General features: G+C 33.9%; 1 long non-coding RNA gene across 1 annotated transcript in view; it reads left to right on the top strand.

The window, feature by feature from the left end:
* The first annotated feature begins 268 nt into the window (after window positions 1–268).
* Window positions 269–27,733, top strand: part of LOC123383387 — a 68,262-nt gene continuing 40,797 nt past the window's right edge. Inside the window, exons 1-3 of the long non-coding RNA XR_006593081.1 lie at window positions 269–354; window positions 1,484–1,566; window positions 26,776–26,855. This is a non-coding gene — a long non-coding RNA (uncharacterized LOC123383387). The remainder of the gene's footprint in view (window positions 355–1,483; window positions 1,567–26,775; window positions 26,856–27,733) is intronic.

The following is a 27,733-nucleotide window of genomic DNA, read 5'->3' as shown; positions in this document are numbered from 1 at the left end:
TCTCAGGTTTTGTGAGTAGTTTTTTTATTTCAGGTTCATACAGATATTTAGAGTCTAGATCCTTAAGGATGTTAAATTAATCCGTGGGTTGTCCAGATCCTGTCTGCCACAGTGGGCTTGAACCCAATCTGTGACCCCTGCATTGGTGAGAGTACTGGAAGCACTGATCAGCTCCTTAGTTTAGCAGCTGTAACTGTTTTCTTAGCATCAGGTGTTCTCAGTCACCTCCTTTAAATCAGCAAAAGGTTTGTGGGAGAAGAGGTCACAGATGTGTGTCTCATTGCCTGGGCTTCTTCTCTGAGGTCCAGTTTCTTTAAAAGCTTGCTCCTTGGGGCACCTAGGTGGTTCAGTCAGGTAAGCCTCCAACTCTTGAGTTCAGCTGAGATCATGATCTCAAAGTTCGTGTGTTTGAGCCTTGCATTGGGTTCTTTGCTGACAGTGTGGAGAGCCTGCTTGGGATTCTCTTTCTCTCAAAAAATAAATAAACTAACACACGCACACACACACAAAGCTTCCTTCTTTGGCTTTGTGGTGCCTTTGAACAAAATGTTTAATATCTTCCAGCTTTCTTAGTTTTTCTCACCATAATGGGTGGGCAGAAATGGTCAGTATACCATTACTGGAAGAAGAGCGCTCTGCACATACTATTTTTTGAAATATGTTTTATTCTTCCTTCTATTGCCATTTATTCAGTCTTTCACCAAAATGTTTCTTTAGTTTCCTACATGTACTAGCTACGTGTAGATACTTGCAGATACATTCTGGAAGTATAGTCTAATGGAACACAGACAAGTAAGTATGGAGTTTATTACAGAAGATAAGTTTTGTGCAAATTTTTTAATGTGTAATATCAACCAGAATGTTACCTTCAGCTGTTTCTATTATATTTACTGGTGACTGAAAAAGAGTGTTGTGTGAATCTTTAAATTATCTTGATCTTAGAGTTAGTGCCAATTTATGTAAATCCAGCGTCACAACAGTATGAATCCATTTATTCTCCCTTTTGGTCTTTTGTTAAATATTTTGTTTAAATATTCTTATATGATAACTCAAATTGATGGTATATAATTTAGTTTTTCCATTTAGTTTTTTAAAGTATATTATATATTTGGTTAAAAGCAAAAAGCTTAGGCGTACAGTGTAATTTTGTAAATTATGTACTTTATATCAGAAATACTATTTATCATTTTACTTCGAGGAATCAGCTTTTTAAAAAGAAGAGAAAAAAGTAGTCTTTTCCACATATCCGCATGTTTTTCCTATCCACTGCTGTTTTCCCCTTTCTGTAGTTTCCATCAGGGTTTTTTTTTTTTTTTTCCATTTGGCCTGAAGAGCTTTCTCTAACATTATGGATTATTTTTTGGACAGGGACAAATTGGCTCAAGTCTGTTTATGTGTCTGTGTCTTGTTTCACTTTGTTTGGAAGGATGGTTTGGTGGATAAAGAATTCTGGGTTGATAGTTTTATTTTTTTTTTCTTTCAGCATTGGAAACATGCTGCTCCATATTTGCCATTTCTCCAAGGATTCTTTTGAGAACACAGACATCCTTTAAATCATCGTTCTTGGTAGGTGAGGTGCTTTATTTTTCAGAAGTTTTTGCTGGTATGCATTTGTATACTTCACTAGTATCTGTATATTTCACATAGATGTCTAATATATGCTGATAAAATGTTTTAAAAATTTAATAGCTATTTTATCAATCCAAAATTTTCCATTTAGGTAAATAAAGATACCTTATTAGATTGACAATAACAACAAAACAAAAGCCAAGAAAGAAAAAGCTCATGTGAAAAAATATTTTATAAAAGCCAAATATCCAATTTTTACTTCTCATTAAAACACATAAAAATATCTTCACATATTAGATACAAATTAAAATGAGTTGTGTAAATGCCCATGAAAATATAAAAGAGCATCATTTTCATTTCTGATTTCATGCTAACATTGAAATGTATGAGGAATTGTATGAGGACAAATAAAACTCTTAATAAAAAATGATATCGTACATACTACCTAAGGCAAAATATTTTGCATTTATAGTATTGTATAATATGCAAAAATATTCAATTTGGCAGACATGATCTTTATTTGAAATGATTTATATAAATACATACTGGAATAAATTCATAACAGGCAATATATATGTAAGTAAAAGTAACAAGGATATATGTGCATCTATACTATTAATCTAGGATGATTTTGGTATTTCAAATATTTGTGACATGATAGAGTATTTAATGAATGGAATAGTAAAATAATCAAGCAATTCTGGAAATAAACGAAGAGCTGTCCAAAGGTGGACCAGAAAACGCTACTTATTCAAAGCTTTCTATAGTGAGGGGGCCAGTCATCACGGCTTTTATTGGGCAGAGACTCAAAGGCAGGTAGGGTAGTGTGAAAGCTTATACTGGGGAATAAAGGGAAGATCTCAGGTGCATTCTGATTGGAGGTCGTTGGCTTGGGAAGGGCAGAGGCAGGCTAACTAGAAGTGGTTTATTGGATACATTTGGTCAGGGGTTCATAGCTGGCTTCTTCATCCTAAATTGGAAGCAGGGACAAAAAGTAAGGTTGTTGGCAGAGTGGGAAAGGGAAAATACAGTAGGAAAAATATAAAGAAGTTTTTTAGAAAGAATAATTTGTGATCCACGTAAAAACAAAAGCTGAAAGCTGATCTCTAACTTGTCAGTGAAAATCAGTGAATAGAGGCCACGAGTAAACTTGTCACAAAGTATACTCTTCATTTTTCCTTTGGATTAAATGTCAAGTGTAAGATCAATTTTATGTTGTAGTCTGGGGTGTCTATTACCATGATAATAGAAAAAAATGAAGACAGTAATCAGGTTATAATGAGTCTTAAAGATTATTTGGTGATTATATTGAGAAAACCTTAAATCAGTAGACTTTGTCCTGTAGGGTTTCATGCCATTTCTTAAATTATGTATAGAAAATTTAGGAAAAACTGCTGTGCTCAGAAAAAGGTGTTTATGTTTAACTGTATGGTATCCTTCAATCTTGAGAAATCTGCTTATTTGATAGATTGCCTATAGGTTGCTTTTCACAGTAGCAATCTGTGGATTAGAGTATGTTATTGAAGATAAGTTTTGTGGTAATTAGTATAGAAACATAAACATGGCATTTGTGAAAAAAGGCAAATTAATTTCTTACTTTCCAGTATTATTCCTTTCTTTTATCTTTTCCTTGCATTATTACCCTAGCTAAGCCCTCCCTAAAATGTTGAATAGAACTGGTGACGGTGGTCATCCTTTTCGGAGTCTTTTTCTCAGGGACAGTGTTTGAGCATTTCACCAGCAGGTAGGATATTTGCTGTAGCTTTCTGAGTACTTTTTAAAATTAATAAATGAGTGGTATATTATGTCAATTGGTTCCTATATATCCATTGTGATAGTGATGTAATGTTATTCCTTTGTTTGCCAAAGGGGTTTGATTTCAAAATGATTACACAGTAATCTTTTCTGGGATGAAACCCCATTTGTTCATACATTATTGTAATTGAAATATCTTTGGCTTCTGTTTGCAAGGCAGTTTTTTACATTTTATTTATTTGGTTTTTGTGTTTTGTCATGAGGCATACAAACTTTTGGTAGTCTTTATGTATAATGTCCTTATTGGTGTAAACTAGGTATGGGTCTCCTAAAACATTTGAGAATGTTATGACTGTTAGAAATCTATGGAAGAGTTTATGCACGTTTGCTGCTTATCTTCGTTAAATACATGGAAAAGGTCAGGAATTGAGACATCAGGGCATCAAATTCATTTGTAGGGAGGCTCTCAATATGGATGAATTTTATGCAGTAAATATAGAATTTTTGACGTCTTCTAGTTTACCCATTTGTTCAGTGTTTTCTTGTTTGTGATTCCACATAATATGAAATTTATTGGCGTAAATTTGATTATAATAGAATGTATGCATATCTAGGATCTAAAGTGATAATCAACTCTACATTCCTCCTGTTGATAATGTGTGCCTTCTTGTTGTAATTACCATTGTCATAGTCATCTTCCTTTTCCTTCTCTAGTTCTTCCCCTCTGCCTCTTCTTCCTCTCCATCTGCCTCTTCCCTGCTCTCCCCTCCTTCCTTCTTATTTTTGATTGGTCTTTCCAGGGTTTATCAATATTTTTAACCTTCCAAAAAAAAAACCTCTTCAGTACTGTGGACCATTTAATTTTTTCAGTTCGATTAGGTAATCATAATTTTAATGTTTCAGCCTTTAGTTTAAAAATTTTTTAATGTTTCTTTATTTTTGAGAGAGAGAGAAAGAGACAGAGCATGAATGGGGGATGGGTAGAGAGAGAAGGAGACACAGAATCTGAAGCAGGCTCCAGCCTCTGAGCTGTCAGCACTGAGCCCAACGTGGGGCTCGAACTCACCAACTGTGAGATCATGATGACCTGAGCCCAAGTCGGATGCTTACCCAACTGAGCCACCCAGACGCTCCCAGGCTTTGATTTTTATTCCTGCTTTATTTCAAATTTTGTAAAGTATATTATCAAATTTTAAACTTCCAAGATTTAGTCTTTTGCATTAATGGTATAAATTTTCCCTTAAGTACCTGTTTTGAGCCATCTACACAACTTTTAATAGCTTCACTAAGGTATAATAGATTTAAAATAAACTGCACAATTTAAAAATAACAGTGTATGTTTTGAGACAGATATACTCTTTTCAGATATAGTTATGAAACCATCACCACAGTTAAGCTAATGTAAATACCCATCCCCTCTCATCCAGCTTCCTTGTTCAGCATTGTATTTTCCCTCCCCATGTTCCTGCCCAAGCTGTCCGCCTGCTCATATGCTATGAACTCTCTTAAATAAGTCTTGGTGTGAACATATACTTTTCTTTTTGTTTGTTGAAAAAAAAAATCAAAGAAAGGAATGGCTGGAACTCGTAAGAGGTGTATATTTAATTTTTTCTTGAATGAATTGGGTGTCTTGTAATGCGATCGTACTCTTTTACATGCTGCCAACAGTGATGTGTTTGCGTTATTCTACATTTGCCTGCACTTGTTATGGCTAGGATTTGCAGTCGGAGTCCTTCTAATCACTGTACGGTAGAATCTCACTGTCACTCTGAATTGCATGGTGCGACCAGGTCTTAGCTCTTTATGTCCCAAATGTCGAGTACATGGAGAAAATGGGTCACGACTCTGAACCTAACTCTTTCCTTCATATTATGTTTTGCACATACAGTTATTTTGTATCAGGTGCTAGATTTTCGGTATGACATACCGTAGAGATAATTGGAGGCTCTGGATGATCCTATTATTGTTCTGGGAGCATTTTCTTTTTGTTTTGAAAGTCAGAGAGGGGTGGTTCATCTTATCTCAATCAGTGAGTCCCTTTGAAACTATATGTAATATTTTGTAAGGAATTTTCTATTTCTGGTTAATATGGACACTAAGAACTTAGACCATCAAGGATCCCCAATCAGTCCTTGGGTTATTTTCCAAATCCTTTCTGCCATTGGCCATTGGGGCATTCATGGCCATTGGGCCACGAACCCAATTTTTGTCCAGTGGGTTGTTGAGATTGTTGGAAGCTGGGGTCAGCTGCCTAACTTTCTGAGTTAGAAACTATCTCCTTGGGATTTGGGGTTCTCACTTCCTTTGAATAAGTAAAAAAGCTTTGAGGAAAAAAAAGGGGTACCAAAATGGGGTCTTACCACCTGGGCTTCTTCAAATGCTTGCTTCCTTAGGTTTGCAGTGCCCTCAAACAAAATGTTTAATACCTTCCAGCTTTCCTAGTTTTTGTCAACAAGGATCATTGGACAGAAATGGCTGGTTTACCGTTAGCGAAGGGAGACAGCTTCATACGTGCTGTTTTTGAAATATGTTTTTGTTTTCAGCTGTTTTTCCTTTGAAAGCCAATTAATCCAATTTTTATACCAGTAAGATAAAACAAATTTTATGGCATTATCTAACCAAGCAGTGGAGTTTTTCTGTCCTTACTTGTTTCATGTACTCCTCTGAAATGTTTTCATTGATTGCCTAAATGTTTCCCTAGTTCCCACCATGTGCCAGGTACAGATTAGGTGGTGCAGGTACATCACTGAGGTATAGCCTAGTGGAAAACAAATAGGTAAACCAGAGTATATTGTATAGATATACTGTTGGTATTTTGTTATGCAGCAGTAGCTACCAGAATAACACTTAGACCACTTTTTATTATGTTCAGTAGTTGCTCTAGGGACTGGTGTGTGAATTCTTTACTTCTTTTGGCCTACTTCTACTTAGGATTCTAGCACATTGTGTAACTGTAACTTCATAACAGTATAATCCATTTATTCCCCCTTTCCTTTGTTATCTTTTTGTCATCTATTTTAATTAAGTATTTTATCAAAACTATTAGCTACAATTTATACTTGCCTTGTCATTTTGGTTAAGAGGTTAAAACACATTCAGTTAAATAAACAAATCTTAAACTTCTGGTTTGATGAATTTTGCATATGATTGCATTTATAGTTCTACTTAACATTTTTGTTTCGAGAGTCATTTGGCTTTGAAATAATTGAAAATAGTGCCTTTAGTATTTCTGTAAATATTTTTCCTCTCAAGACCTCTTTACTCCTGCTTGTAGTTCTGTTTCTATCAGATGTCATTTTCCCTCAGCCTGAGGAACTTGGTGTAGTTATTTTACAGGTTGGTGTAATATTTTACAGGTTGACTGGGGACAAATTGTCTCAAGTTTGTTTATGTGTCTGTTGTCTTATTTCACTCTCAGTTTGAAAGGTTAATTTTGAGTGATGTAGAATTCTAGCTTGTGTATTTCTTCTTTAAGCACTGGAAAGATGCTGTTGCATTTGTCTGATATGCCATGGCTTTTGTTGAGAAAGAAGCCATCATTTAAATCATTATGTATGGATATGTATGCACTTTATCCTTATTTCTTGGAGGTTTTTGGAAGTTCTTGGAAGTTGACTGGTATACATTTTTTTCACCTAACTGATATTCCTTATACTTCATCTCAATATCCAGTATATAGCTTACTTAAATCATTTACAACTTCAGTACCTATTTTGTCAATCCAAAATTTTCTATTTCAGTAAATAAAAAGATGACTTATTGGATTGATAAAAGCAAGAAAACAAAGCCAAAATAAAAAATTAGCTAATGTTAGAAGTATAAAAGCTCCCAAAGGTAAAAAAAAAAAAAAAAGAATAAATAAAAAGCCCCAAAGTCCAATTTTTTTAAATTAAGATACCGAAAAGTTGGCATAGATTATATACAAATTAAAATAATTAAAGCACAATTATGAGCAAAATATCAAAATAATTGTTATAATTGCAGATGTATTGCTAATGTTGACGTGTATAAAATAATGCCCAAGAACACATTAAAGCCTTTGATATAAAATAATGAAGTGGCATTTGTAGTACCTCTAGTAAAATATTTTATATATACTCTAATTATATAGTATAAAATTTAATTCCTTTTTGGAAAACCATTTTATAGGTGAAATGATTTCTATATAGTGCATATCAGAATCAGTTCATTAACAGGAAATGTGTAGAACATAAATGGCAGTAACGGGTGTTTACACATGTGCATAGGCCTAATATACAATGATTTTGGTATTCAAGTAATAATGACATGACAGCTACAATTAAAAGTGGAATTAGCAAAAGTCATCAAGGATATACACAAAAATAAATGTGAATTGACAATATTGAATATGCTTAATACTTAGTAGAAACTAAATCAATACTAAGATACCCTTTTTTATATTGATATCTGATCATGGAAGGAGTATAAAATAGTCCTGGGCTTTTGAAATTAACTTGCTAGTTTTCACCAAAGTTTTTTTTACACTTGTCTACCCATTTATATAGTAAGTGTCTTTCTATAACTGTATCTGACAGCTTATTAAACATGTGCATAAAAGTATGATACAAAAAGGCAAAACTATTTTTAAAATAACTTACACTGTGTTAATACTGTGTAATTTCTACACCCAGTCAGGCAGATCTTATATTACTGCAAAAGATATATCAAAGGCATACTGCTTATGAAGAAAGCAAATTGTTCTTTGTAGGTACAAGTATATAAATGTATTACTTAGGTAAATATTTCTGTATGTTTTTGCTCATATACACACTTCACTGTGAATCCAGGTAATTTCTGTGAAGGGATATATATTTCTAGTTTTGGGGAATTTTACACTGAACTTCTGTCAAATTGATACTTAGTAGAAGAATATCAAAGAAATATCCCTGTGAAACCATATCACTAGTGATTTTTGGAAAGATCCATTCTTTTTCTTTTTATTTTTTTATTTTTTTTTAAATTTTTTTTTTCAACATTTTTTATTTATTTTTGGGACAGAGAGAGACAGAGCATGAATGGGGGAGGGGCAGAGAGAGAGGGAGACACAGAATCGGAAACAGGCTCCAGGCTCCAAGCCATCAGCCCGGAGCCTGATGCGGGGCTCGAACTCACGGACCGCGAGATCGTGACCTGGCTGAAGTTGGACGCTTAACCGACTGCGCCACCCAGGCGCCCATTCTTTTTCTTTTTAGAAAAAGTACAGAACAGATAAAAAGTTGGTTTAAAAGCAGAGATAGAACAGAGTTAGAAAAGAAGAAAATCCATAAATAATTTATGTAAAAAAATATCCTTTAGTAAAACATTTAAAAGTAGCTCACCTCTAATTAGTTGATGAGATCATTAACCTAGGCACCATAAGTAAAATTGGAATAATAAATGTTCTTTAAGTTGTTTCACAAGGATTAAATAACAAGTATTATTGTGATGTTCATCATGTATGTGGGGGTCTCTATTACGATGATAGTACAAAAAAATGACAACAATAATCAGAATTATAATGACTCTTAAAATTTCTCTGATAAGTATATAGGAAAGAATCTTTAAAATAGGACCTTATCTCTTGTAGGGTTTTTGTGCTATTTCATATGAGGAGGTATATAATAACAAAGTTTAGTAAGAATTGCTATTCTCAGAAAAATGCTTTTAGGTGTAACTGTGGAATTCTGCAATCTTGCTAAATTGACTTATCAATTCTAATATATTATAGATAGCTTTTTGATAGCCTGGAAACATGATTGTCTGATCTGTGAATGAAGGTGGTTTCTTTTCTTTTCATTCTTTACAATTTTTATGCATTTTCTCTTTATCTTGCATTTTTTCCCCCTGGCTATAACTGTCCTAAAATATTGAATGGTGTGGTGATAGTAGGCATTCTCATCTCTTGTTATGATCTCAGGGCGAAGGTTTTCAAATTTCACTATTCATTATATTTGCTGCATTTTTCAGGTTTTTTTTTTTTTTTTTGACATGACTACATGGTAGATTTTTGTCATTGGGTTTCTCGCTGTCAGTGGTGTGGTGACATAATTCTGGTCCTTTGTTTAAGTATGTAATTTCATTCCAAAATGTTAATCCAAAGATAATTGATGCTTGGATTCTATGAATTTGTTCATGAATTTATATAGTGGCAGTATCTTTGCGTTCTGTTTGTCAATAATGTTATTTTTGTTTTTGTTTTCTTGCGGAGGAGTGGTGTGGTTTCCTGAAGAATATCAATATTTGTTTTCATTTTTTTGTGATATCTGTACCATTGTGGTGTAAAGTTTATAAAGTTCACATGAAAGAAACATTTTGAGAAGTGTTTGTACTGTTATTTGAAAAGCTTGTGCAAGACTGGTGTCTTTTTTTTTTTTTTTTTAATGCAAGGTGTATGACTTCAGGCACCAGGGCTTGGAGTTCATTGGAAAAATTTTTTTTTTTATACAGACACAGCTTATTTATGAGATACAGGATAATCAAGATTTCTCAAGTTTTTTTTTTTAATTTGTTAAGCTGTGTTTTCTTGGAACATTCTTATTTTATATAATCTCAAATTTATTAGCATAAACTTTCTTATATAATTATGTATGTATCTCTAGGATACAGAGTGAGGATTTCCTTTACAATGCCGATATTGATTATATCCTTTCCCCCCATAATCAATCTGGCCAAGGGCTTATCAATTATTTTTTAAACATTTATGAAAATAAACAAGTTCAGATTTGTCCATTTTCTCTGCAGTATTTAAAATGTAACTCTTACTGACCTTAATTTTGTTGTTTCACTTCCTTTTGAGTTTTTCATGTTGTCCCCCTCTTTCCGTTAGAGCTCTAAGCTTATTAATAATAGTTCTTAAGCATTCCTGGTCTGATAATTCTAAAATATCTGTCATACCTGAACCTAGATTTGATGTTTCTGATGTTCTGTCTCTTCAAATGATTTTTTTTTTTTTTGCCTTCAGCATGTCTTGTACTTTTCTGTTGAAAGGCAGACACCATGTATTGGGTTTAAAAAAAAAATGAGGTAAATAGACTTATAGTGTCAGGTTTTATGTTTCTCTGGTTAAGAGCTAGACAGTTTACTGTTAGCTGTAGATGTAGATGTCACGGGCTAAAATTTCCTTTGGTGTCCTTGTTTTGTCTCTCTTTTGTCTTTGAGTTTCCTTTGAGACTTCTTTAATAAGGTCTAGGATGTGCATTTCGTTCCATTGTAAAGTACCCTTGGTACTGGCTCCAGTGCTGGGCCTCTGCTTCTGGGTTCCTACTTCAGTAAGCTGGGATTCTCCGTATTTGCCTGTGTCTCCAGTATTGGCTGGGGGGCAGCATTTGGTCCTGCAAAATCCATTCTGGGATGGCTAAGAATTGCTGATTTTCAGTTTGTCCAGCTTTTTTCTCATTGTGAGAATGAGAGTGAGGACCTTTAAGCTCCTTAACGTGTCAACTAGAAACCTTAAGTCTTCAATCTTTTATTTCTATACATTTTTGGTATTAAATTATGGCTTTCGAAACAAAATCTTGAGATGTATTATCAAATTATAAATTTTCAGGAGTGTATTTTGCATTTATTGGTTATAAACGTCCTTTTAAGATATATATTGGTATATCTCACACTCTGCCACAGGTTCATTGGAGTATAATGGAATTTAAATACATTTTGCCATTATAAAGAATTTTTCATGTATGTATGTATATTTCTATATGTATGTATATATAAATATACATATGTGCATAATATATATTTGTGAAACCGTCACCAAAAGCAAGATAATATACATATCCGTGGCTGCACTGAAGTTTTGTTGTGAAGGTTTGTACTTCTCTTTCCTGATTGTGCTCCATGACGTATATGTTATTGTAGAAATCCTTGTATGTATATTTTTATTTTCATGTATAAACGTCCAAGGACTGGTATATCTGCATTACCTGATGTGTATCTTTCATTTATTTTAGAACATGTCGAAGTGTTTTGCACCCTGACTGCACTGTGTTACTCCTTGTTAGCAGTGTATGAGAGTCACAGGTGCTCTACATCGTTGTACTTGTTATAGTCGTTATTTTTCCTTGCAGCCTTTGTAATGGGTGTGTGCTAGTGTCTCAGTGTGGTTTGGTTTGTGAACCAATAGTTCTCTTTCTTTTATATAGATTTTATGTCTATCCATTTACCAATATCACATTTTCTTTATTACTGTAGCTATGTAATATATTTCGAAGTTGTGTATTGTGATTCTGCCAACTTTATTTTTAATTTTCAAAGTTGTTTTGTCTATTTTAGTTCTTTTTGTCTCTCCATATAAATACTACATTCATCCTGTCCATATCTTTAAAAAATATATTTATAGTTTTGTTAAGAATTGTATTAAACCAGTATATTTATTTGAGGAGAAATGAAATCTTGGTATGTTCAGTCTTCCTATCCATGAACATGGCATCTCTCTGAATTTCTTTAGATCTGCTTTGATTTTTTTTATCATTATCATAAACTTTTTAGCATAGAAGGCCATTTGTGTTTCATCTGATTTACTTCCAAATGTTTCACTTTGTTTACTAATTATAAATTTTATTGTATTTTTAATATGGTGTCTTAAATATTAATTGCTAGTATATGAAAATACAGTTGATCTTGTATCTTCATCTAGTAGCCTGTGTCCTTGATGAACTCATTCATTGCTTATAGAGGTTTTTTATTCCTTTCAGATCTGTATACCTTTTATTATTTTTTCTTTTTTCTTTTTTTTTTTTTGTTTACATCCCTGACTTAGTTTCCACTATGATATTAAGTAACAGTGGGGAAACCAGACATACTTGCTGTGTTCCTGAACTTAAACACAGAGCATTCAGGTTTTCTCCACTATAGGGCTTAAATAAAATGTTAAATGTAGGTTTCTTGTGGATGTTCTGTATAAAGTTTAAAATGGTTTCCTCTGTATTTTTCTGTGGGATTTTTAAAATGCTGAATGCGTATTGAATTTAGTTAATTGTTTTTCTTCATAGATTGACGAGGTCATGTTAGGTTTTTTCTTTAGCTTGTTAATATGGTGGACTACATTGCTTGATTTTCAAATAATCAACCAGCCTGATAATCCTGGAATTAAAACCACTTGGTCATGGTAGATAATCTTTTTATATATGACAGAATTCTATTTGGTAATATTTTATTAAGGATTTTGTGACTGTATTCAAGGGATATTAGTCTGTCGTTTTGTTTTTTTTTTCTGTATGTTGTGTCCCAGTATATGGTCTATTTTGGTGCATGTTTCATGGATTTGAAAAATAGGGATATTTTGCAGCTGTCGAGGGGATGGTTCTGTTAATTTTGATTAGATCTTGCTTGATGGTGTTATTGAGGTCTTTTTTTATTACTGATTGTGCCGAGTTATTCTATAATTGTTACAAAAGGGCAGTTGAAATTCCCACTTATAATTACAGATCTTATATATCTCATATACTTACTTCCATGTTCATCAGTTTAGATTTACATAGTTTTCAGAAAGACTGTTTGGAACATACACATTTGGGATTGCTATGTTCTCATACAGGATTGACCCTTTTATCATTATATAATGTTCTTTTCTGTCTCTGAGAATTTTGTTTGTTTTGAATTTTACTTTAGCTAGTGTCAATATAACCATTTTTGCTTACTTTGATTACTACCAACATGCATATTTACCCAGCCATTTACTTTCAATCTGCCTTTATTGTTATATGTAAAATAATGAGTTTATTGTAAACAGCAAATAGTTGAGTCATGATTTTTTAATCCACTTTGCCAATGTCTGTCTTTTAATTTGTGTATATATACTATTTACATTCATGTTATCTATATGCTATAGCTTAAGTCTGCCAGTTCTTTTATTTCTTTGTTTTCTCTCTTGTTTCTGTTTTCCTTTGTCTGCCTTCCTTTGGGCTTTGATGAAAGTTATTGTTTTGGCCAACTTGGGCTCCTGTAACAGAATCCCATTGACTAGGTGGCTTAAACAACAGAAATTTACTTTCTCACAGTTCTGGAGGCTAGAAGTCCAACATTAGGGTGTCAGCATGATTGGGCTCTGGTGAGAACTCTCTTCTTGGCTTTCAGTTGGCTGCCTTCTCACTGTGTCCTCACATGGCTAAGAGACAGGGAGAGAGATGGGGGGAGAGGAAGGGGGAGAGAGAAAGAAGGAGGGAGAAAGAGACGGAGGAATAGAAGATGGAGGGAAAGAGAAGAAGGGAGGGAGGGACAGAAAGGGAGAAGAAGAGGGGGAAGATGGGAGGGAGAGCGCAGCCGAGAGAGTGCTCCCTCTCTGGTGTCTTCTTAGAAGGGCACTAATATGAGGACCTCGCACTCATAACCTCATCTAAACCTAATTATCTACCAAAGTCCTTATCTCCGAGTACTGTCACCGTGGGGGTTAGGGCTTCAACATAAGAATTTTGAGAGGACACAATTCAGTCCACAGCAGTCAATCTCTACCAAGCCTCTTCTGTCACCACCCCAGCAAAGAGGAGAGAGGTACTTCATTACTTCACAGGCACAGGCAGGCTGAAGTGGAGGCTCTTCATATGCTATCTGTTAACCCACTGTTGGGGGAGTGTTCTTTTTTCATCATCCATCAAGGATGAAAGTCCCAGCTGTCTACTGAGCCATCTCTGACAACATTGCAGGGCATTTTGGGGTGATTCCTTATAGCCTGGTGAGGCTGGAAATCTAGGCTTCCCACTGGGCATCTGCTGGCATGGATAAGGAGGTGTTTAGTTGTAGTTGTGAGGCTGCTGCTAAAAAGTTTTTTTTGTCCTGTTAGGTTGTGCCTTTCCTAGCTCTCAGTCTATAAAAAGGAGATTTTTGTTGGGGCTTCTTTTGTCTGAACCTTTTGGAATTTCCAGGTTGCTAGATTTTATCAGCCCTAGCATTGCAATGTATGAGCAAAGCCAAAACAAAACAAAATGGGAAGGAAAAAAAAACCAAACGGGAAAACACTGTTGTGTTGTTCCTTGGATCCTGACATCCCTTCCAGTCTCTCATCTTGTCTCCACCTTTCAGATCCTTCATGAGTTTCTTTACATGTAACATTTAGTTTTTCAGTTGTACTTAGGAGAAATAGGGGAACCTCCTTAAAGCAGATCCCCAGAAGTGTTTTTTTTTTCCAGTGATCTTCATAAGCAGATTTCACTTTTGCCATCATTGGCTTAATTTTTTCCAGTCCAGTGATCTCATTTATTTCAAAAACGTTTCTTCAGTTCTCAGCACGTGCCAGGTGTGGACCTTGTGCTCCAGTTACATTATTGAGAGCCAGCCTTGTAGGAAAACAGACAAGTTAATATGGAGTATATGATAGAAGGTAAGTTTTGTGGTAATTTGTTACATATTAATACATTATTACCTATATATTTTTCTGTTATTTTAGGTAATTTTTCAAGGGATTAGTATTCCTTGAAAATGTTAATTCCTTACTTTTGATACTATACTTAGTTATATAGTATTATTTCCTGTAATACAAAACCCCTTTCTGTTTAGGCAACATATATTTGACATGCAAAATGATTTGTATAATCATAATACATATCATCATTAATTAGGTACCATGCAATATAAAGAACATAAGGGAAAGCAATGAGTGTTTGTGTATCTCTCTGTACCTACTAATGGGCCTAATATATAAAATTGCTGTTAATCAAGTAATTAGGAAATGATGGAAGTACTCAAAAAAGTGGAATTAGTAACATCTATCAAAGGATATACAAAAAATAACCATAAATGGGCAATTACTATTAATCATGCTTTATACTTGATGTCAATTATTTAGGTAATAATTATGTAAATTATTTTTATCTTGATTCTAAGTTATTGAAAGAGTATATAATGGTCATGGTATTTTAGAAAATACTTTGGTATTTTTTCACACATTTACAAATTTAATACACATTATATAGTATTGCCTCTTAGGTCTATATCAGATACAGGTACTCACACATGTGCATTAAAATATGGATACAGTCAAAACAGGTAATTTTTTTTTTAATTAGGCTCCATGCCCAGCATGGAGCCCAGTGTAGGCCTTGAATTCATGACCGTGAGATCAAGACCTGAGCTGAGATCAAGAGTCGGATGCTTAACCGACTGAGCCACCCAGGTGCCCCTAAATTAGCTATTTTTTGATAAATTATGCTGTGTGTGTATACTATGAATACTATGCAGTTTTTACAATTAGATGTAGATGTTATTACGTATTAGATGTTACAAAAGACATCTTCAAGGTATATTGCTAATAATGAAGAAATCACATGGTAAATTATATGCAAATATGTGTATGGTTATACAAATATATTCTCCTGATAGGTGTATATATTTACATCTGTTTATATACAGACTTCTCAGTTAATTACAATTACTTCTGGAAAGGTTTATGTGTCATTTTTTTTGGAAACCGTACGCTATACATATACCATACATACCGACTGAATATTTGTGTCCCCCAGTATTCATATGGCAAAACTTAACCCCCCAGTGTGATGATATTAGGAGGTGGGGCCTTTGGGAGGTGATTAGGTCATGAGGATGGAAGCCCTCATGAATTGGACTTGTGCAGAGGTCCCAGAGAGCTCCCTCACCTTCTCAACCATGTGATGTTACAGGGAGAAAATGACCATCTATGAATCAGAAAAGTGGGCTCTCACCAGACACTGAATCTGATGGTGTCTTGCTCTGGGAATTCAGAGCCTCTAGAACTTAGAGAAATAAATTTCTGTTGTTTATAAGCTACTCAGTCTATGGTATTTTGTTATAGCAGCCAGAAAGGACTGAGATAATGTGCGTAATTAAAGATATGAATGAAAAAAAACACTTTCTGATGACATATTAGTAATAATTTTTAAGGATCTACATTTTGCTTTCTTATGTTGAAGTAGTATGGAATGAGAAGATATTAGGAAGAAAGATTTGGAAAAGAGGAAAAAGGAATAAAAATAGAACACATGAGGAAAAATAATTTGTGAAGTTGAACTCTTACTAACATCATTAAACAGGGATCATTAAGAAATCAGTTATAAACAATGATCTTTTTATAGTTCTACTAGAATTACATGTCTTGTATAGTAAGGTTGATCTTACATTTTTGGGTCCCTGTTACTATAATAGAAGTAAAAAGATGACAACACTAGGGATTAAAATTTCCTCGAGTTTTATCCAATCAGTATACGAAAAAAAGCCTCAAAGATAAAACCTTGTAGTAAAGGGTTTTTGTGCCATATCTTATGATGTATATAAAATTGTTAGTAACAATTTCTGTTCTGAGAAGAATGTATTAATACTTAACTGTACGGAATGTAAAACTCTTGCTAAATTTACTGTTTAATTTGAATGCATTATCTCAGAGGGAGATTTTCAGTATTTTATCACTGGGTACGGTATTTGCTGCAGTTTTTAAGCTTTTTTTAAAAAATAATGACTTGATGGTAAATGTGGTTATATTGCTTTTATTGTGTAATGCCAATTTTTGGTGATAGTTGTTTTGTAATGCTTTTTTTGGTGATAGTTGTTTGATATTTTTGTCTCACGAGAATTCATTCTTGGTTTAAACTCAGTGTGCATGGGATATTACAGTTAAAGTACCATTGGATTTTGTTGAATTATAAGTTAGGTTTTGGGGGGGAAATAAAGGAATTTTGGTGATTTGATGAGGGAAATATACCATCGATTTTCTTTTTATTTTCCTTATCATTTTGGTGTAAAGTGTATAGGGGTCTCACAAAGCATTTTGGGAAACATTTTTACTATTTCTATTATTTGGAAAGGCTTGTTCAAGATTGGTATTACTTCTTTTTCCATTATACGGGAAAGTTTGTGACTTCAGGCACCAGCAAGCAGGATCCATTTATAGGAAGATATTTCATTATAGACCCAGTTTATTTACACAAGATAAGACTGTTGAGATTTTCTGAGTGTTACTGTTTGTTAGGGTATGTTTTCCTTGGTAGTCTCTCTTTTCATGTATCAAACTTTTTAGGATGAAGTTGTTTATATAATTATGTATGTGTCACCAAGAAATGGCATGAGAATTTCCTTTTTGCATTGCTGATATTGAATATATGCTGATGCTTCTTCATCTTTTTTTCCCCTTAATAATTCCAGCCAGAATGGAATGTCCAAAACTTTTTAAAAAATCTTCTCTTTCTTTTATTATCACCCATAGACTTCAATTTTATTGTTTCATTTCTATTGGTTTGTTATTGAATTACAGATTTTATCTGTTTTGAGATTTATTTCTCTATCACAAATTTCAGGATTTTTGTTTTTATCACTATAAATGTTCCTTTAGCCATGCATATTGTTGTATCTCACACTTTGTAACAGGTTCATGAAAATATAATTGAGATTAAATAAACTTTGCAAATTTGAATTGAACAGTATGTTTTGGCATGTGTATATAGATTTGCTAAACTATCACCAGAATCAAAATACTGTACTTACCCATCCCTTCTTTCAAGTTTCCTTGAACGACTTTCCATTTTCTCTTCCTGTTTCTGCTCCTACCTCCCTTCTTTCCCATGGTATGTACATTATTGTACAAGTTTTAGTGTGGACATACATTTTTATCTTTCTTGGATGAACATGAAGACATGGTATGGCTAGATCACATGATAGGTATACTTTAAGGTACTTAGAATACGTCTTAGAGTTTGCAGTCTGATAGTCTATTGTCCATCCTGCCAGCAGTGTATGAGCGTCTCCTTTGCACTGCATCCTTACCAGCATTTCTTAGGGTCATGTTTTTGTGTTGTATCCCTTCTAGTAAAGGTGTGGTGGTATCTCAGTGTCTAGCTAAATTGCATGGCTGTAACCAAGTCCTACTTCTTTCTTTCTCAGGAAAGTCTAGTAAGTGGAAAAGATAGATCACTATGGGGAGGGACCGTTTGGGGTGCGTTTTTACAGCCCGGTAATGGTGACCATCTAGGTTCCCCGGGGGACTTGAGCTGTGGTGAATGAGGCTGGTATTTGGCATAGAACTTGTATTGTCTACACATATCCTGTCTTGTTTGCCTTAATCCTTCCTGGCCCATTGAGGATAGCAGGCTTTACTCGGGCCTTTTTCTTGTCTACACCCTTTGCCATTTTCAGGTTGCCTGATTGTTTCAATCCAGGTTGGGTATATAGGAGGTGAAAAGAAAATACAACATACAAAAGAAAACACGGAATCCACTATAGTGTTGTTCCTTGGCTTCAGAGGTTCCTAGTCCATTTTCATTAGTCTCTCTACCTTTCAGAGTATTTTTATGTTTGTTTTTATGTGTACTATCAAGGAATTTTCGTTGTATTTGGGGAAGAAAGTATATCTACATCTTGGAAATAGATGTCCAACTTCTTTTTTAGCTAAACAACCTTTACATGTAGTGGATTCTTTATTTTAATTTTTGCCGTCACTTGCTCAATTTCTTTTATTGTAATTATTTCATTTTCTCATTAATATTTCTTCAATTTCAAGCTTGTGCTTGAAAGCAGGTGCTACTAGAGTTAAATACTGTGGGACAGCCTACTGGGAAAACAGGCAAGAAAATAGTGTATTGGAGAAAATAAGTTTTGTGGCAATTATCCAGTATAACTGGTTATCTAGTAATAGTAACTAGAATATTATCTGTACATTTTTGTGTTAAGTTTAGTGATTGCTCAAGGGATTTATATTTCACTTCTTCCCTTTTCATCTCCATAGAAGTATGTGGTATCACTTCCTATAAATGTAACCTCACTACACTGTAATGTTACATATGCTACCTTTCCTTTGTGCTTTTGTTCTATAGTTTATATCAACTATATCTTTTATCATTTTTTTGCTTTAAAGAGTCAGATATCAAAAAAAGTCAAATATCTCTCAAAAATAATAGAAAACACTTGTCTTTTATGTTTATCTATTTCTTTTCCCTATGGAGTGTTCTTCACACATTCTTATAGCCCTGTCGTTCTTGGTTTCCATTGGGTGTCCTTTCCCTTGGGCCACCCAAACAAGTCGTCTGATTTCCAATACCTCCGAATGTGACTTTATTGAGAAATAGGGTCTTTGCAGATTCTGTCAATTTAAGATAAAGTCATTAGGATAAGGCCCTAATAGAGTGTGACTGATGTCCCTTAAAGGAGGGAGGTGAATTTGGATATAGACACAGATGTACATGGAGGGAAGACTGTGAAGATACGCCCAGGGAGAATGCCATGTGAAGGTAGAGGATTTGGAGGAATGCCTGAGATTGCTGGGAAGAGGCCGGGAATGATTCTACAGGTTTTAGAAGGTGCATGGTCCTGCCTACAGCTTGATATCAGATTTCTAGCCTCAAGAGCTGTGAGACAATAAATTTGTATTGTTTTCAAGCAGTCTAGTTTACGGTATTTTGTTATGACAGTCTAGGAAACTAATACATTCCTTAAGCATGATGTATTTGTATTATGTTTGGCCAGCAGAAAAGTGTTTCGGTTTGGTTTATCTGGATGTTTCTTATTTCACTTTCAGTTTAGAAGGGTGATTTTATTGCATATAACATTGGAGCTTGAAAGTTCTGTCTTGACACTCACTGAAAAAATGATGCTCCATTTTTCACTGATTATCCATGGTTTGTGTGGAGAAGGCAGTCAACATTTAAATAATTCCTGGATAGGTAATATTTATGTCTTTGAAGCTTTTGGTGGATGTATGTTTAATACACTAAAAAGGCTTTACATCTTATATAGCTGTCAAATATATAGTTTACTAATGATAAAAATTATAAAACAGAGAGAGAGAGACAAACCATAAGAGACTTTTAAATACAGAGAACAAACAGGGTTGCTGGAGGGGAGATAGGTGGGGAGATGGGCTAAATGGGATAGACATTAAGGAGGGCACTTTTTGGGACGAGCACTGAGGGGCATCATATTTAAGAGATGAAATCACTGGGTTCTACTCCTGAAGCCAAGACTACACTGTATGTTAACTAATGTCAATTTAAATTAAAAATGTGTGTGTATATATATATGTGTGTGTGTGTGTGTATACATATACATAAATATATATGGTTTGCTAATGAAACATTTCAAAACTTCACTAGTTGTTATAAAAAAATGATTTCATTTATGCAAAAAGGTTAACTTTTGATCAACAATAACAAAAAAAAGCTGCAGAAAAGTAGTATAATCAAAAAAGAACCAATTCTTTCTTATTATAATATATAAATACATCTGTACTATATGTATACAAATAAAAGTAATTTCAGTACAAGTACAATATCCAAGACATTTTAATTATTATTTCTGATCTGATGCTACTGTTGATCTGGATGTGATAGTGTATGAGACCAGGTGCAATGTCTTGGTAACAAATAATGGAATGACACTTGTCTTAAATATAGAAATAGTTTACTTTATATCTACCATACTTATATACAATGCATTTTACAGGTAAAATGAATTATATAGTAAATATAATATACATCAGAATCAATTTGATATCAAGCAGTATATAGAATATAATTGACAGCAATAAGAATTTATGTGTAATTATATGTGTGTGTATATATTTTTGGTATATAATTTTTTTAATGATTATGAAATGATAAATTGTACCAAATGGGATTAAAAATGTGTATCAAAGAATATATTAGTAATAAACATATATAGGTAATTAGTGTCTTAAGTATGCTTAATATTCAGTGTAAATAATTAAGTAACATGGTACCTTTCCAAAATTTTGATGCCAGGTTATTGAGGAATGAAAAATGGTAATGAGTTTTGGAAAGTAGTATGTTTTTGACAAAGTTGTGAATTTCCTTACAGATTTACAGAGTAGTGGGCCTTTTAGAACTATATCTGACATAGCTACTCACACATGTGTCCTAAAGTATGGACACAAAATAGTCAAAACAGCTCTTTTTTGGCAAATTATGTGTGTCCATATTATGATGCTATTCAGCTTTTAAACTAATCATGTACACGTTAAATACTTGAAGAAGGCATCTCCAAGATATATTGTTAATTAAAAAGACTATAATTTACTTACAGATATGTGTATAATTATGTAAATATGTTATTCATGTAGATAAATGTCTGTTTACATCTATTTATATACACACTTTACTGCTCATCACAATTACTTCTGAAGAGGTATATTTATCAGCTGTTTTGAAATTTTTACACTATGTACATGCAATATATCTGTGTCCTAGAATATATATCAAAAATTAATCACATGATAATGGCATCTCTCTAATGATTTTTGAAATATGTACTCTTGGCTTTTTTATTTTCAAGTAAAGAATGGAATCAGAAGTTAGGTATTCTCTTTGCTTTTTATTTTGATGTTCATAATGGAATAATAAGTTAGTGTTACAGATAGGAGGTTTAGAAAAGAGAAGGGAAAAAATAAAAATACAAACAATGTAAGAGGAGAAATAATACATTTATGAGCCCTTTATAAGAAGCTAACCTCTAATTAGTCAGTGAGATCATTAAACTAGAGACCATAGGTAAAATTGTCATAGACAATGCTGTTTTTATCTTTCCATCAGAATTAAATGTCACGTGTATGGTAAAGGGCCTCTGTTGCCAGGATAGTAGAAACGCTGACAACAGTGATCAGGGTTAAAACCCTTTCACATTTCATCTGATTCATATATGGAAAAAGCCTAAAAACATAACCGTGTCATGTAGGGTTTTATGCCATTTATTATGATGCATATAAAAAACTTAGTAATAATTTGCTATTAGAAAATGTTTACTATTAGAAAATGCTAATGTTTGGGGTGCCTGGGTGGCTCGGATGAGCGTCTGACTTCTGCTCAGGTCATCATCTCGCGGTTCGGTTAGTGAGTTCAAGCCCCACGTAGGGCTCTGTGCTGACAGCCCAGAGCCTGGAACCTGCTTCAGATTTTGTGTCTCCCTCTCTCTCTGTCCCTCCCCTGCTCTCACTCTGTCTCTCTCTCTCAAATAAATAAAAGTTAAAAAAATTAAAAAAAAGAAAGAAAATGCTAATGTGTAGGCATATAGAATCCAGCAATTTTCCTAAATTTTCTGTTTAATTCAGTGTATTATCTCTAGAAGGCTTTTATGTAATCTGGAAATAAAAATATCAATTCTCTGATTAAAGGTGATTTAGTATCTCCCTTTACAATTGTTAATGCTTTTTTAAATTTTTTCCCCTTTTTTATTGCCCTAGCTGTGATCTCTTTATAATGTTGAATAGAACTGGTGATAGTAGGTGATTCCTTGTCTCTTTTCTGATGGCAGTGGCATTTCCATTGTTATAATCTTGCCATTCGGTATCAAGTTAATAGGGGTCTCATAAAACATTTTCAGGAAGGATTTTTACTGAAATCTTCTGTGTCCCGTGGACTGGTGAGTCTACCGGAAACATTACTCAGTTGCCCAGCTTTTAGCTACTCCTTTTTGCTTAGCATCTTGGGTTTTCAGTCTCATTTGAGGAAAAATATCATGTGAGGAAAAGATCCAAATTTGGTTCTCACCCTCTTTGCCTGTTTTTTCCCCCCTGAGATCTAGTCTTTTCAGTGCTTCGTTTTTTGGGTTTATGGTATTTTCAAGCGGATGTCTTATATTTTTGCATATTTCAGTTTTCTCCCCAGAATGTTTGGCCTGAAATGTCTGGTCTGCCTTCACTAGAAGAAGGTATGTTCAAAATCACTGTTTTTGAAATTTGTTTTAATTTGTATATATTGGTTAACATGCAGTTAACCCAGTCTGTATGTTAAGAATATAAGCCACTGATTAAACTTTTTGCTTTGGGATAAATTGTACATTGAGTTACAGATGTAAAAAATAATACAGAGGTACTCCATGTACTTTTTGCCCGTTTCCAACCAACTTCGTATGTTGCAAAATTAGAGTGAAATATCCCAAAGTATTCACTTAGATGCAGTCAAAACATAGACAACCTGTCAATCATCACAAAGATCATTGTGTTGCTCTTAGAGGCATACCCATTTCCGTCATCCCTTCCTATCCCTGAATTCTGGCAACCACTGATGTGTTCTTCATTGCTCAATTTTGTTATTTTGAGATTGTTATATAGATAGAATCATACTGTATGTGACATTTGGGATTGGCTTAGTTCAGAATGGGTAATTCTCCAGAGATTCATCAAAGTTATTGCATGTACCAGCAGTTCATTCCTTTTTCGCGCAGTAGTTTATAGCGGATTTGCCACATTTTTTCAGCCATTCTCTCTTGGAAGACTATCTAGTTGTTTCCAGTTTGGGGCTGATAATGATAAATCTGCCATAAACATTTACATACGCATTTCCATGTGAACATAATCTGAATTTCTCTGGTATTAATATCCAAGAGTGTAATTGCTGTATCATGAACTATTTCCAGTTCAGTTTTTTAAGAGCCTACCTGTTTTTAGAATGGGTGTAACATTTTACGTTCCTCTAAGCAATATATGAGTGATCCAGCTTGCTTTTATCCTGCCAGCATTTGTTTATATGGCTTTTAAAAATTTTAGTCATTCTGATATGTGTAAGATACCCCACTGTGGTTTTAATTTGCATTTACCTGATCTGATAGCTATCATGTTGAACATCTTCTTAAGTGCTTTACTTGATGTCTACACATATTTTCTGGTAAAATTTTTGTTCATGTCTTTCACTCAGTTTCAAATTGATTTGTTTATTTTATATTGTTGGATTTTCAAAGTTGTTTATGTATTCTAGATACTACTTTATTATGAATATATGGCTTGAAAATATTTTCTCTAAATCTGTAGCTTGTCTGTGTCAGATAAAACTTTTTTAATAGCACAATCTGTAAATATTATGGAGTCCAAATTATCAAATTTACCTTTATGGATCATGTTTTTCTGACATCACGACATGGGCAGTTTGAGGTGATTAGTTTACATCGGAGGCTAGGCTTCCCACAGGGCCGATGCTTGCAAGGGTGAAGGTATTTTGTGTGTCATGCTGGCTGCAGTAGGATGCTTATTGTCTTCAATTCTTCTTTCTACTTAGGCTGTTCTTATCCTACTCTTTTTCTAAAGCCTTTTTTAAATATTAAATATAATTTATTGTCAAGTTGGTTTCCATACAACACCCAGTGCTCATCCCAACAGGTGCCCTCCTCCCTGCCCATCACCCACTTTCCCCTCTCCCCCACCCCCACAGCCACCCTCAGTTTGTTCTCTGTATTTAAGAGTCTCTTATGGTTTGCCTCCCTCCCTCTCTGTAACTAATTTTTTCCCCTTTCCCTCCCCCATGGTCTTCTGTTAACTTTCTCAAGTTCCACATGTGAGTGAAAACATATGGTATCTGTCTTTCTCTGCCTGACTTATTTCACTTAGCATATTACCCTCCACTTCCATCCACATTGCTGCAAATGACATGATTTCATTCTTTCTCATTGCCAAGTGGTATTCCACTGTGTATATAAACCACATCTTCTTTAGCCATTCATCAGTTGATGGACATTTAGGCTCTTTCCATAATATGGTTATTGTTGAAAGTGCTGCTGTAAACATTGGGGTACAAGTGCCCCTATGCATCAGTACTCCTGTATCCCTTGGGTAAATTCCTAGCAGTGCTATTGCTGGGTCATAGGGTAGGTCTATTTTTAATTTTTTGAGGAACCTCCACACTGTTTTCCAGAGTGGCTGCATCAGTTTGCATTCCCACCAACAGTACGAGAGGGTTCCCGTTTCTCCACATCCTCTCCAGCATTTATAGTCTCCTGATATGTTCATTTTGGCCACTCTGACTGGCATGAGGTGATATCTGAGTGTGGTTTTGATTTGTATTTCTCTGATGAGGAGTGACGTTGAGCATCTCTTCATGTGTCTGTTGGCCATCTGGATGTTTTCTTTAGAAAAGTTTCTATTCATGTCTTCTGTCCATTTCTTCACTGGATTATTTGTTTTTCGGGTATGGAGTTTGGTGATCTAAAGTCTTTTTTGGAGGGTGGATTTTTTTTTTATCTAAACCTTTACTGTTTGCAAGGGCTTGATTCTTCAGCTGCATGTCTGGTGTGCATGAGGGAAAACAAGACAAAAGTCCCTACATCCCCCAAAAGTGACAAAAAAGAGAATTCACCATGTTGTTTCTTGAGTCCTAATGTCCCTTATTAAGTCTCACTCCTCTCCACAATTGAGTCTTGTTATGTTTGTTTTATATATAACATCCAGGATTTTCATTGTTTTTAGGGGTAAGAATAGGGAAAAGTATGTCTATTCCTTTTTCCTGGAAGCCAAGTTCCAACAATTGTTTTGCCCAAATTATCTTCACAAAGAGTGGATTTTTTTTCATCATGTGCTTAATTTCTTTCAGCTCAATTATTTCATTCATCCCATAAATAGTTCTTCAGTTCTCAGCATGTGTCCATGTGAACCATGAACTGGAGTTATATTTTTGGTGGAGAGCCTAGTGAGAAATCAGAAGAGTAAATGTATATATCGTAAAAATTTAATGGTATATAATTTTAGTGTTGATTTGTTTAGGCAGTGGTAGTAACTTGAAAATTACCTACACATTTTTGTGTTATTTTTAGTTATTCCTCAAGGGGTTGGTATCGAATTCTTTTGCTCTTCATGTTCTACCTAGAGTTCTGTCACCTTCTGTAATATGCAATACTATGGTGCCTTGGCAAAATGTATTTTATACATAAAATTATTTATAAAACATATTACTTATCAGAAGCAATGGAGTACAAAGCAATTTATAGACCATATGTGCAGTAAGTATTTATGCACCTAGCTATCTGTCAGTATTTGTGTGTGTGTATATACATATAAGCTTAATGTATAGTGTGTGTGTGTGTGTATATATATGTGTATATATATATATACATATATATATGCTTAATGTATTTTCATTTTGGTTATCAAATAATTGTGAAATTATAGAAGAGTACTTGACAATGGAATTAACAACATCTATCAAAGGGTAAATATAAATGGTTAATAACCTCTTAAGTATGCTGTAAATTTAGTGTAAAAGTAATATAGTTACAGTAAGTAGAATATTGTCCATATATTTTATTGTTATGTTTCATGCTTACTCAAGGGTTTGTAATTTGAATCCTTTACTTTTCATGGTCGACTTCGTTTTACACAGTACCATTTCTTGTAAATACAATCTTACAACAGGACATTTGCATTTATTCCCATTTCCTTCATGTTCTTGTTGCATCGTTTGCATCTATAATTTATTACTTTGCTTTGAAGAGTTACTTGTCTTTCCAGGAAATAATAGAAAATGTGAACCTTTTATAATGATGCACACATTTACTCTATCCACTGCTCTTCATCACTAGCTGTATATTTTAGTTTCCATCAGGTGTCCTTTCCCTTCAGCCTGAAGGACTTGATTTAACATCATTTCTCTTACCGGTTAACCAGTGATGAATTGTCTCAGGTTTGGTTATGGCTGTGTCCAATTTTCCTCTCCATTTGGGAAGATAATGTTGCTGGATAGAAAATATGGGTTGAAAGTTCTGTCTTGTCTTTTGTCATTGTAGGGATGCTGCCCCATTTTCTTTGGTTCTTCTTGAATTCTGTTGAGAAGGCAGCCATTATTGAAATCATCATTCCCTGCTAGGTAATGTATCTTTATTCTTTGAATTTTTTGGTAGATGTACATTTTTTCACTTCCCTAATTTTATATTTCATATAGAAGTCTAATACATAGTTTATTAATATATTTCAAAGACTTTACTATTTTGCCTTTGAAAATTATTTTATTTATGTGCAAAAATAACTTATTTAATTGACAAGAGAAAAAAATCAAAAGCTAGAAAGCTGCGTGAAAAGCACTAAAATAGAAGAAAATTATTTCTGAATAACATTTGCACAGTAATCTTCCTTGTAGGACTAATCTGACCAAAGCTACCTACATATGTGTATTAAAATATAGTACCCCAAAAAGCAAAACAAATGCCACTGAATTATTTACTTTCAAGTGGCTTATTTTGTCATAAGAATTTTACCTCCATTTGATAAAACTAAGAAGGGAATAAAAGGCAGAACAGCCTTTTAACAAATTTTGCTGTTCCTCTACTATAATTACTGTGCAGCTTTTACAGTCACTTATTTAAATATTAAATATTGACAGAATTCTTGAAGATTTATTGCTAATAAAAAAAAACAAATTGTAATTTACTTGAGACATGAGTAAATATGTAAATACATGATTCACATCAGTCCATGTATATATTTATATACACACATCCATGCCAGTCATTTTCATTTCTTATAGGGATATGTATCACCATTTTGTGAAAATTTTACACTGAACACATGCTATATATGTATTCAATAAAAGATCTGAATTTTTAAAAAGTCACATCACAACCTATTACTAATAATTGTTTTTGAAAGATATATGCTATCTCTTTCTAAGTAGTACACAGTAGCATAAGAAGTTAGGCTTATAGACAGATTTAGAAGAGTTAAAAAGGAAAAAAATACTATGAAAAT

This window comes from Felis catus, chromosome X (assembly GCF_018350175.1).
Source record: "Felis catus isolate Fca126 chromosome X, F.catus_Fca126_mat1.0, whole genome shotgun sequence".
Lineage (NCBI taxonomy): Eukaryota > Metazoa > Chordata > Mammalia > Carnivora > Felidae > Felis > Felis catus.
Note: the sequence above shows the minus strand (reverse complement) of the source record. Positions and strands in the feature narration are given on the sequence as shown.